Below are 11991 nucleotides of genomic sequence, written 5' to 3' on the forward strand. Positions count from 1 at the left end.
CCTCAGAAGTTGAGTCCCATAGTGCTCAGAGCCATTTGAACCATTTTCAAAATGCGTTGCACTTGCGTCCTAGATGCAGTCTCCTTTAGAGATGACCATACTTTCCTAAAATTCTGCCAGTGAACCGAAGTCGGTTTAAGCTTGCTGCCATTCACCACACCAAGTAGGAATTTTGTCTAAGTCATCTTATATCCTTCTACAGTCACGCCACAGAATCGTCGGCAAACAGTCGCAGAGTGATGACCACCCTCTCCGCCGGATCATATATATATATATATATATATATATATATATATATATATATATATATATATATATAACAGCGGTTCTATCACACTTCCCTGGGGCACTTTTGAAAACACCCTTGTCTCTGATGAACACTCGCCGTCGAGGACAACGTACTGTGTTCAGTTATTTAAGAAGCCACTCACATATCTGGAACCTATTTCGTATGCTCGTACCTTCGTTAAGTCTGGAATGGAGCATCGTCTCAAATGCTTTTCGAAAACGTAGAAATATTGAATCTACCTCTTGCCCTTCATCCATAGTTCGTAGGATGTCATGTGAGAAAAACACAAGCTGAACTTCGCTCGAGCGATCCTTTCTAAAATTGCGCTCGTTCGTGGACAGAAGCTTTTTCGTCTCAAGGAAATTTATCATGAATACGTGAGTTACGTTTCTGTTATTTTTGAGATCATGTCGTAATGTACTTTCAAATGGTATGAATGGGGACATACTTATGTATCTTTTCTTGTGAACTGTCATGCTTATTCCTTAGTTTCAATTCTGTCCTTCATTATTTCTCTTCCATAAATATTTCTGAATCTTACGAGGTTCATGCTCAAATTACATGTGCTTTTTAACACGCTTTTATTACCTCGCTTTTTTGTCGTTTGTGTGTTCGGTACAATTCTAACAATTGACTTCAAACTAGCTTCCCGATGAACTAGAGACTTGAAACTTTCAACATAGCTCAGAACTTGACGACGATGCAATATTGCTCCGCTTTCGTGTCTAGTATGTGGTGGAGGGTATTTTGTTTTTCTGTCTCTTTGTTTGGTACAAATTTTGCAACTAATTCTAAACTAACTTCCCCATGACCAATAGATTTGGAATTTTCACCATAGCTCAGAACTGGACAACAATGCAATACGGATTCCCTTTCTTGTCTGGTGTGTGGCGAAGGGTACTTTCTGTACCATCTCCGTTTCTCAATGTTATTTTCCAGTCGACAAAATTTCACGGTAATAACGATTGCTGGTAAGCACCTGTATGTACTCGAATGTCTCTAATTCTTAAATTCACAGTTTTTTCGCGAGATATACGTAGGAGGAAGCAATATATGTCGACTCAGGTGAAGACAGACTGAAATAAACCTGTAATTTACCACATTTCCCTGTTGTAATATTATCGAAGAAGAAGAAATAGATTTAAAAACAAACAAGCCAATAAAGTAGAAAATATTAATTTAAGTAAAAATCATTTTAATAACATGTTAAAATATTGTAAAATAATTTGCCTTAGACGCACACAAATTCCAAATTTCGCACATACATTCACGAAATTTTGTACTTGTGAATTTTTTAATAGCTATGACAGTACTTGTAAAATTTAAAACGAAAGAGGTGGGGTGATGCAATAGATAATTGTAAGGATTGTAGAGAGAATCAATTGCCAAGAAAACTCACATAACAGTTCGTATCATTTGCAGTGCTATAAAACTGTTAGTGACTTAGGTGAACTATTGATGCATTAATTAGCTGTTGCATGTGCACCGCTCTTTTAGTTTTAAATTTTTCAAGTGTTGTCATAGTTATTAAAAATTCACAGGCACAGATTTTCAGAACTATGTGTATGGGGTTAGGGGTCTGTATGGGTATAGGAGAAGTTATTTTGTACTTCTTTGTCCGTTGTAAAAACGTGTTACGTTAGAATGTTTTTTATTTAAATAAACGTCACATTTTGCTGCGGTTCATGAATAATGCAAGCTTACTGAAAAGTAATCTGTCTTCCATAGAACTGATATAACGAGAAGCTGCTTTCAACAAATACGATATCGTTCTCCTATGCATGCGATTTACAGCAAATTCAAGATAGGTTTGAGCTGCTGACAACTTAGAGACACGTGCTAAATTCTGAAGACTTCAGTATTTGGTTACTTCGTGATTTATGCTTTGCATCATCAGATGTTAGGCAATATAAGGCGCATTTTACATTTTCATAGCACGCATTTTCTCTATAAGAGAAGAGGCAACCCCGCTTATAGGTTGACCAACCGCACTTACAGTTTGCGCTCCAATACGTGAATATATTTCTTATAATTTTCCACTACTTCACTACATTTTAGAGATCCTTTCATAAATTTCGTTGTGCTGTTAGTCTGCTTACTACATAATATCTCACCAACAGAAGTCAGATCACATTATTGTCTATTCATACGTAAAAGTTTTGCGAAACAGACCACTGGAAAGATCTACAGTAAAATATCTAGGAGTAACTATCCAGAGCGACCTTAAGTGGAATGACCACATAAAACAAATAGTGGGAAAAGCAGATGCCAGACTCAGATTCATAGCAAGAATCTTAAGGAAATGTCACTCATCCACGAAGGAAGTAGCTTATAAGGCGCTTGTTCGATCGATTCTTGAGTACTGTTCATCTATGTGGGATCCCTACCAGGTAGGACTGATACAAGAGATAGAGAAGCTCCAACGAATAGCGGCGCGTTTCGTCAAGGGATCGTTTAGCCGGTGCGAGAGCGTTACGGAGATGCTCAACTAACTTCATTGGCAGGCGTTAAAAGAGAAACGTTGTGCATCACGGAGAGATTTACTATTGATAGTTCGAGAGAACACTTTCCGGAAAGAGTCGGACAACATATGAGTTCCCCCCCCCCCTTCCCCATACGTCTCGCATAATGACCGCGAGGAGAAAATGCGAGAAATTAGAGCCAATACAGAGTCTTACCAACGTTCTCACCATGCGCTATTCGGGAGTGGAACAGTGTTGGAGGGATCAGTTAGTCGTACCCTCCGTCACACGTCGTTAGATGGCTTAAGGAGTATGATGTATCTGTAGATGTATATTTTCAGGACATTAATACTGGAATCATTAATGTCGTTCAGTCGCCGGCCGGGATGGCCGAGCGGTTCTAGGCGCTACAGTCTGGAACCGCGCGACCGCTACGGTCGCAGGTTCGAATCCTGCCTCGGGCATGGATGTGTGTGATGTTCTTAGGTTAGGTAGGTTTAAGTAGTTCTAAGTTCTAGGGGTCTGATGACCTCAGAAGTTAAGTCCCATAGTGCTCAGAGCCATCTGAACCAGCCATCTGTCGTTCAGTCAGGTTGAAGTCAAAAAAAGGTAGAGAGGTGGTTTTCAAGGATCGCTAAACAGCATACTGATACTGCATAAGTAAACGGTTTTATGATTACCTTTACATCACGTGATCCTGATTCCGCCAGATATTTTTATATGTCCATCGTTTTGAGGAAGTCTTTCGAACGACGGCCTTTTACTATTGTGAGAAAATGAAACGCCTACAACCGCCCTCACGATTTTATTTATTTTGTTGCAACCAGTTTCGGCGCTTCGATGCGCCATCTTCAGGCTGCAGTTGATACGGAGGAGGTTGACACGATCCCTATATATATCTCATCAGTCGATGGTTAGAGTGCTGACACCAACGATTTCAGAGAGTCTGTGTGACCAGTTATGCTGTCCACTGATGAGATATATACTCGTATATATGGATGGTGTCAACCCCTTCCGCATCAACTACAGCTTGAAGATGGCGCATTGAAGCGCCGAAACTGTTTGCAACAAAATAAATAAAATCACAAGGACGGCTGTAGGCGTTTCATTTTCTCACAAGAGATTTTTATCGTTTATCAGTACTGAAATGACGCATGAGCTTTTTCTTTTTTAACTCAATGCCCCCCCCCCCCCTCCCCCCATGAACCATGGACCTAGCCATTGATAGGGAGGCTTGCGTGCCTCAGCGATACAGATAGCCGTACCGTAGCTGCAACCACAATGGCGGGGTATCCGTTGAGAGGCCAGACAAACGTGTGGTTCCTGAAGAGGGGCAGCAGCCTTTTCAGTAGTTTCAGGGGCAACAGTCTGGATGATTGACTGATCTGTCGTTGTAACACTAACCAAAACGGCCTTACTGTGCTGGTACTGCGAACGGGTGAAAGCAAGGGGAAACTACAGCCGTAATTTTTCCTGAGGGCATGCAGCTTCACTGTATGGTTAGATAGAGTAGCATGGAGAGCTGCATCAAACCAGTCTCAGGACTGAAGACCACAACAACAACAACAACTCAGTGACGAGAACAGCTCAGCAACACAACCAGTGTAGATAAGCCACAGTTAGTAGTTTCAAGTGTGGAGAGTCGTTTCTAGCCCCAGTCAATAAAACGTAAAAATGACGTATAGTAAATGGAAGAAGGAATGCATGGGTACATACCTGTGACGAAGTACTATTTCGCAATCTCCAGTTTATAACAAATGCGAAACGCTAGGGCTTACTGCACGCGCACCATGATGTAGAAGGAAAAGAAAATGTCGAATTCACTTTTGCGCACGTTTCATTGAAGAAGCGGCAGCGTCTCGGGTGATTCACCTGCACCAGAGCAGAGCTCGCGAACTGCGCCATACTGGCGCTTCGTCAGCTGTTCGAGGGACCCGCGTGTCGCCTAATCGCCTGCCCTCTGCGCCTATCTGGGTGGGTCGTCGCTCTCTGCTCCCTGATCTGCATACTGCACCGTGCGTGGAACTGCTTCTGCGCTGTAGCTGACTCCTTTCTTCTAATAGGGATCCTCGGAAAACATAACTCATAAAAATAGGTGGACATGGAAGCACAACGTCAATAACGGTACTGTTTGACTATCTAAAGGTCACCAAAAAAATCAAACCCGCTTCCAGCCATCCTGATTTAGGTTTTCCATGATATCCCTAATTCTCTTCGGACAAATGCAGGGATGCTTCCTTTGAAAGGGCATGGCCGACTTTCTTCCCCAACCGTCCCTCACCGGATGGGACCGATGACCTTCCTGTCCGGTCCCTTCATCCGAACCAACCAACCACAAAAATACACGACTCAATAACAGTGTGCCGGCCGGAGTGGCCGAGCGGTTCTAGGCGCTACAGTCTGAAACCGCGCGACCGCTACGGTCGCAGGTGCGAATCCTGCCTCGGGCATGGATGTGTGTGATTCCTTAGGTTAGTTAGGTTTAAGTATTTCTAAGTTCTAGGAGACTGATGACCTCAGAAGTTAAGTCCCATAGTGCTCAGAGCCACTTGAACCACAATAACAGCGTGACTTTTTTTTCCTGCCTTGCAAGACGGTAGAGTTTATGAACGATTGCAGCTGACATTTACTAAATATCCTCACAGATTAATACCGTGAGCCGGACCGAGATTCGAACTGGGAACTTTCCTTTCGCGGACGACTACTCCAGCACCTGAGCTACACAAGAACGCGTCCTCATGGCTTCACTTCCGCTCAAGTGTACAAAATGTTTTGGCTCGACATTGTAGGTGGACTCAGAAGCACTATGCTGCAACCTGTTCTGTCTCGCAATGTAAAAGTGACCAAAACAGGAATAGATTACACTCTGACTTTTCTTTATCTTATGAAACGAGTGACAGCTGTGAACGATAGGAGGTGAATGAAATAAGAAATGTCTAAGCCTCTGTAGGAGCCCTGACCTGTCTTATATTACAGATAAATTCTTACAAGAAAGTAAAAACAGCAACCATCCACTGTTAACAATACTATTTATTAAGAACAAATACCGCCATTACCAGTTTGAAACCGATAGGATCATGGTCAGGTGGCTACTGATGTTTAACACTGCATTTAACGTATGGTATCAAGCAATTTTGGCTGTGTCGAAAGTTACTTGGGTGGCGGTCTTATATTTGATGTAGGGAACCACCGCCCCAAGTAATCAACCACATCGAAAAACTAAAATTTGACACAACTTGACTAAAAGAGGGGAAATTCATAGGACGTATCTGAGGCATCAATTTCGTGACGGAGGGAGGAGGGTGATGGGTAAACATTATATATTATACATTATACAACCGATGTCCTCCCAAATAGGAGTTCGCTGTCTTACTACTACAGCCCCTTTCTCGGTTTCGATGCTGTGCCTATCTGATGAGGATACGACACGTTGTAGCAGCATTCTGCGATAAATTTTGTAAGCAGTATCGTCCTGTGCACAGTTTCTTTAACAAATGCACTGCTCTTCCCCAACAAATCTAAGCTTTCCTGCACCAGTCTATCTTACCTACTATTAATATCACACGTTCCTGCACTTTCATATTGCTTCGTATCATCACCACTAATCATTTAAATGAATTGGCTCCAGACGTTTACCCTAATCTTGTAATCGGATGCTGTCGGGTTATTTGTGTTTGGTGCAGGAATTACCTTTCAGAAAAGCTACGATTCAGTACAATAAGCGGAAACCAATGTACACGTCTTAAAGGCGGCCACACACGTAACTGAATGCTTAACAAGCACGCATGCGCAAATGTGATTGCCCAAGCATGCTTTTGCGTGCGTAGAATAAATTTGAGCAAGCATCAGGACCGTACAAGAGGCTTGATGTATGATCAAATTTCGAATATGGATGCTTGTGCAAGCGTCCTAGCGTGTGCATGTTTGAGCTGTGTACCAAGAATAGGCTTGCGCAAGAATTCGTCAGTAAGACGATTTGATTTAATTTTTATTTGGTCCTGTTCAGTTACATTCTGTACAAAGTTTGTACTGTAATGTAGGACAAATCAACAAATACAGTATTACATGGAGGAAAAAAGAAGAAAAGCAGCAATGTTGTGTGTCAGTTTTCGTAGCTTATCTGCAGCAAATTCTTAATACATGAATAACATTTTCCTCTCGTCATCCACTTTTCCTCATCACGTTTCCTCTTTTGCGTTTTTCGTAACATATGCAAAAAGGCTGCCAAAGCCAGCGTATCGTCACCTGAGCTCGACATTTTCTGATGCTTGTACAAGTATTCTTGAGCCGGATGGAAGCGTGAGGAATTTGTGAATACTTCCACAAGCAAGCTTGCATAGGTGTGTTTGTCAAGCATGCAGTTACCGTCTTAATGGAGCAGTGTGGTGGATAATTTTTGTGTTCGAAATGGCACTGATGGCAGCTGACTTTGCACATATTACTCTATAGATGAGGTTTCACTAGACACAGCCTGTACACACCTAGGACTAATGTTGGAAGATAGACAGGGCTCTGATTTATGAAAGTGTAGGGTTTAACGTCGGGATCACGCATCGATAAATACTTGTTGCCATGGATAGAAAAAGGGGCTTTCTTTTAGGATAAATGCAGATAGCGCATTTCCCTGCCTGGACAGTATATCCGTCAACTAAAAAGAAAAACTGCAGTAAGCACTCACATGATAGATTCTGACACCGAAAGGTACACCTAAAAGTTGCTGTAAAGAAAAAGAACGCATTGAGACAAGTAAAATTGGACATTTTACTAACTTAACCACCATCTAACAGAAAATACAAACGGTAAAGGACAAAAATACAACATTTTGTTGTTGAGCTCCGATCTTTGAACTCCACGGTATTTCGTCAGGGGGAACACTGACCTAGAAACGAAGAAATTTAATATGTATTACTATCGTTATGTGAAAGGACAGAGCCTTACTACAAGACTTTTGCCGAGGCTTAAGGATAATGTATTTATATAAAAAACGAACACACTTTCAGTAGACGTATGACATTAGTACAGTTGGTGGATACAAACACATTGATACCGCCTGTTGAACTGTATAATAATTTATTACTTCAAGAACTCTTAAAATATATATAAAACATTCATATTGCCGGTTTCGGCTTGTAGACATCTTCAGATCTGATGAATCCGCTAAAGAGCTTCGGTACAAATGCTGTTAGGCACTTCGGACATCACGAAGTCAGTTTAAACCTTTCAATTACAAAAATCAAACTAATTTTATGGGGAGAAATGAGCATAAAAAATATCACAGATGAAACCAGTGGCACCCGAATAAACATCCTTCACAGTTTCAACATATCGCTGTTGGTCAACAGTGCAACAATTGTAACTTTAACGTCAACATCGTAATAGACCATGTGGCCACGAATATGGAAAAGGGAAAACCTCTGACGTAACTGTAAAAGATCTTACGACCTCAGACCATTTCCGCCGAATGACAACATTAAAAACAAATATCTACGAAGCTACTACAGATTTTTATCGGAAATCAAAATGCACGATTGTTCAAGAGAACTAGCAGACCAGAATTGGGATGAAGTGTATAGAGAAACCAATGTACGTGACAAACTCTCAATATTATTTAAAGTGAAGTTTGAAATCGCGTTTTCGAGACTACTTAAATCAATAGCAATGTCTCACTGAAACAAATGGATAACAACACGTATTACAAAGTCCTCACAAATCCTAGAGTAACTCATTTCCATGAAAAAAAGTAATAATCCATAGTTCTTAAATTTTTCCCATACATACTACATAAACATTTATGGGATGGTGTTGATAGCTGCAAGACGAAATAATATACAATGAAGAGAACAAAATCGAAATAGTCATAAAACAGTTAACAGGATGAGACAAAAAAGCATAATGACATTCACCAGCAAACAAACTTACTTGAATGAGCATTTTCCATGTGCTGAAGAGAAAAGACAATAAAAATACCCAAAACCAAACTTAACACCTACTTGGAAAACTGGGCACAAAGAGTAGAGATAACCCAAACCTCGAATAAGGCTAAAACATCAAACTGCATTAACACAGGAGTTGCTCAGTGTAGCATACTGACAACAGTACTGTTGCTGGCATACATCAATGACTTCTCCCATATAATTAGACATGGGGGAAAGAATTCTCGTTGCTGATGACAGGAATATCACAGTCATGATACGCAAGAAGTCTCCTCGTAGTGAAAGCAAACTAAAACCTCGCGGAAGTTTAGAGTGGGTCCGTACATAATGAAAACGAAGGAAACAATGCCATGAATTTTAGTTGGAAGAGGAAAAACGATACTATGAAGTTAAATGTACATAGTACCTTGATAGTCTGTGTAACAAAGACAAAAGTTTTAGGAAAGGATATTGATTCTAAGTAACGTGAATATGCTGGTTGTTGGTTTGTTTGAAGGAGGGGACCAAACAGCTAGGTCATCGGTCCCATTGGATTAGGGAAGGATGGGAAAGAAAATCAGCCGTGCCCTTCCAAAGGAACCGTCCAAGCATTTGCTTGAAGCTATTTAAGGAAATCACGGAAAACCTAAATAAGGCTGGCAGGACGCTGGTTTCAACCGTCTTGCTTCCTAATGCGAGTGCAGTGCTGAACACCGCACCACGTAGCTCGATCGTGAATACGCAAAGGAAGTTGGAAACAGAATGCCATCAGTGTGTCAGTGGTCTTACAGTTCTGGCATCAGAGCGTAACAACCACCGTTTTTTTAGTTACATACTATTCGTATGTATTGAAAGCTTGAAAGGCGTTAGCTGTTTTACTAGTAGAAGCTACTAGACCATAACTTAACCACTGTTCCTGGAGGACGGGGAACTATGATTTCAGGTGTTCTTCCATAAGAGAAGGATTCTTCACCACGGCTTTCCGTTACATGAAAATGGAATTCCGCAACAATTGACATGGGCTATAAAAAGCTTATACAATGAATCTAAACTTGTAATAAAAGCAGGGAAGAAATTGAGTAAGAATATAATTATAACTAATCAAGGAGTTAAACAAGGTCGCAGTATTTCATCAGTTTTGTTCAGTTTATATATAGATGACATGATTAAAAAGTGGAATAAGGAAATAAAAAACAACGGAGGAGTAAAACCAGGTGAGGAACATCAATTAAAATCATTAATATATGCTGACGACGAGACTATACTAGCCACTTCAGAAGAAGAGTTAGAAGTACAAAAGCATGTATTTGAATTTAACTAAATTGGTCAAAATTATAATTTCATACTATCTGTAGAAAAGCAAAAGTAATGACATCCAGAGGAAAACGGCAAGTGGAAGCAAAAATAGTTAAAAAAAATAATCGAGCAAGTAAATCATTTTAAGTACCTGGACTGTGACATCTATTTTCACCATGGTAAGGTTATAAAAAATGAGACAACAAAATTTCAGGAAACAAGGAAGACAATATAATAATGACGCAAGAAATGAAATTCCTCAGGCGAGTTAACTAGAAGATAGCTATTAGAAATTAGCTTAAAATATTTCTTATAATGGAAAAAATCGACACTTACAGGGAGAAATGGAACGAGCATGAAACAGAATGCCTCGAAGCCAAATATTCTACAAAAAATTTCATTGTATTCCCAATGGGGTAAGGGGAACAAATGCACAGAAAAGAACATAGTCTTCAAACTACAGAGAAGGATCATAAGAATAATAACCAAAATAGTCACTGAGCTCATTGTAAAGATCTAATCCAAACGTTGGGATTTTAACTACATCATTTGATTGTATTCACCAGCCAATTATGTACACCAAAAATAAGGTTGTTAGATACAATACAAACAGCTCTGTTCATAACCATACAATAAGATCTACATTAAATTTATATTTCCCAAGGAAGAGTGCATATAAAACTTTAAATAACATTTTCATCCGAGGGATAATGTTGTGCAATAAACTATCCAGGGAGATTAAAGAACTTACTAAAACAAACGAAAAAAATTGCAGTGAGTACTTCCCACTCGCTCCACTTCCAGTGTCAACACCTGTACAGGTGTTCATTACACCAATCATCAAGGATGAGTTTGTCGATGCATTGCATAAAATGGAAAATGGAAAGGCAGCGGGACCGGATGATATGCCAACAGAGCTTTGGAAAGCAAAGGAATAGGATTCAACTAAATGGCTGATATATTTCGGCAACAAAGTTTTTGGGGGGTGGGGGTGGGGGGGGACGATTCCACCTGATTGGACATGTAGCACAACAACTACAATTTGGAAGCAGAAGGGTAGCCCAGCTGAATGTAGTAACTATCGCCCAATGTACCTTCTACACACACAATAAAAGTCTCTGAACGCATTACTGGTAACAAAAAAAAAAACTATAAATTATCAGTCCCACCGTCAGTAGATATGGATCTGTGAAGGGCTGTGGGACGGCGAATGCAATCCATGCTGCTCGCCTACTTGTTGAAAAACAGTGTGAAAAGTCAAGGCACCTGTACTTTACCTTCCTCTAACCAGAAAGGGACTTTGGCCGAACGCCACACAAGTTGATCTGGCGTGCGGTGCTACAAATGGAGAACCTGAAGAACTAGTAGGATGGGTCAGACTGCTCCACCATGACACGAAAAGCCTGGAACGACTGTCTTGCAGAAATAAGTACGATCCAACACGAAGAAAACGCAATACCTTACTGCGGATGTAAATGACTAGGATGCCGTCAGAATCAATGGTGTTGACCTGCAAACCGTAAGGACTTTTAAGTGCATAGGCTCGACTAATGGAGCTGGTGAGAATCTCTAACCCTCTGAGCTACACATGGCTCAAGTGGCAATCTGCCCTGGTGTACTCTGTGACTCATTATCCCAAACAGGTTCAAGTCAAAAGTACACCGATCTGTAGTCCGTTCAGTGAAACTGTGTGGTGCTGAATATTGGCCTTCAACAAAAGAAGCTGAATGCCGACTTGCTGTCGTGGAAACACAGACACTTCTGCAGACATTTACGTTAACAATGTATGATCGTGTCACAAATGAGGAAGTTGGTAAGTTAAGTGATCAGCCAGAACAGTATTACCACCGATTTACGATTGATTTAAACCTTGAGATAGGAGCATCACCTGGTGAGGACTGACTGCTAGTTAGACACACGCACGGTGCATGTACACTACTGGCCATTACAATTGCTACACCACGAAGATGACGTACTACAGACGCGAAATTTAACCGGCAGGAAGAAGATGCTGTGATATGCCAATTATTAG

General features: G+C 40.7%; 1 protein-coding gene across 2 annotated transcripts in view; it reads right to left on the bottom strand.

Moving 5' to 3' along the window:
- The window catches only part of LOC126194643 (ankyrin repeat and IBR domain-containing protein 1-like), a 601659-nt gene extending 597037 nt beyond the window's left edge, over positions 1-4622 (bottom strand). The window contains exon 1 of one of the 2 annotated variants that reach the window (XM_049932817.1): positions 4468-4622. The gene's annotated coding sequence lies outside the window, so the exon portion shown is untranslated. The remainder of the gene's footprint in view (positions 1-4467) is intronic. The other variant, XM_049932818.1, reaches the window with a different exon arrangement.
- Positions 4623-11991: the final 7369 nt, after the last annotated feature.

This window comes from Schistocerca nitens, chromosome 7, assembly GCF_023898315.1.
Source record: "Schistocerca nitens isolate TAMUIC-IGC-003100 chromosome 7, iqSchNite1.1, whole genome shotgun sequence".
Lineage (NCBI taxonomy): Eukaryota > Metazoa > Arthropoda > Insecta > Orthoptera > Acrididae > Schistocerca > Schistocerca nitens.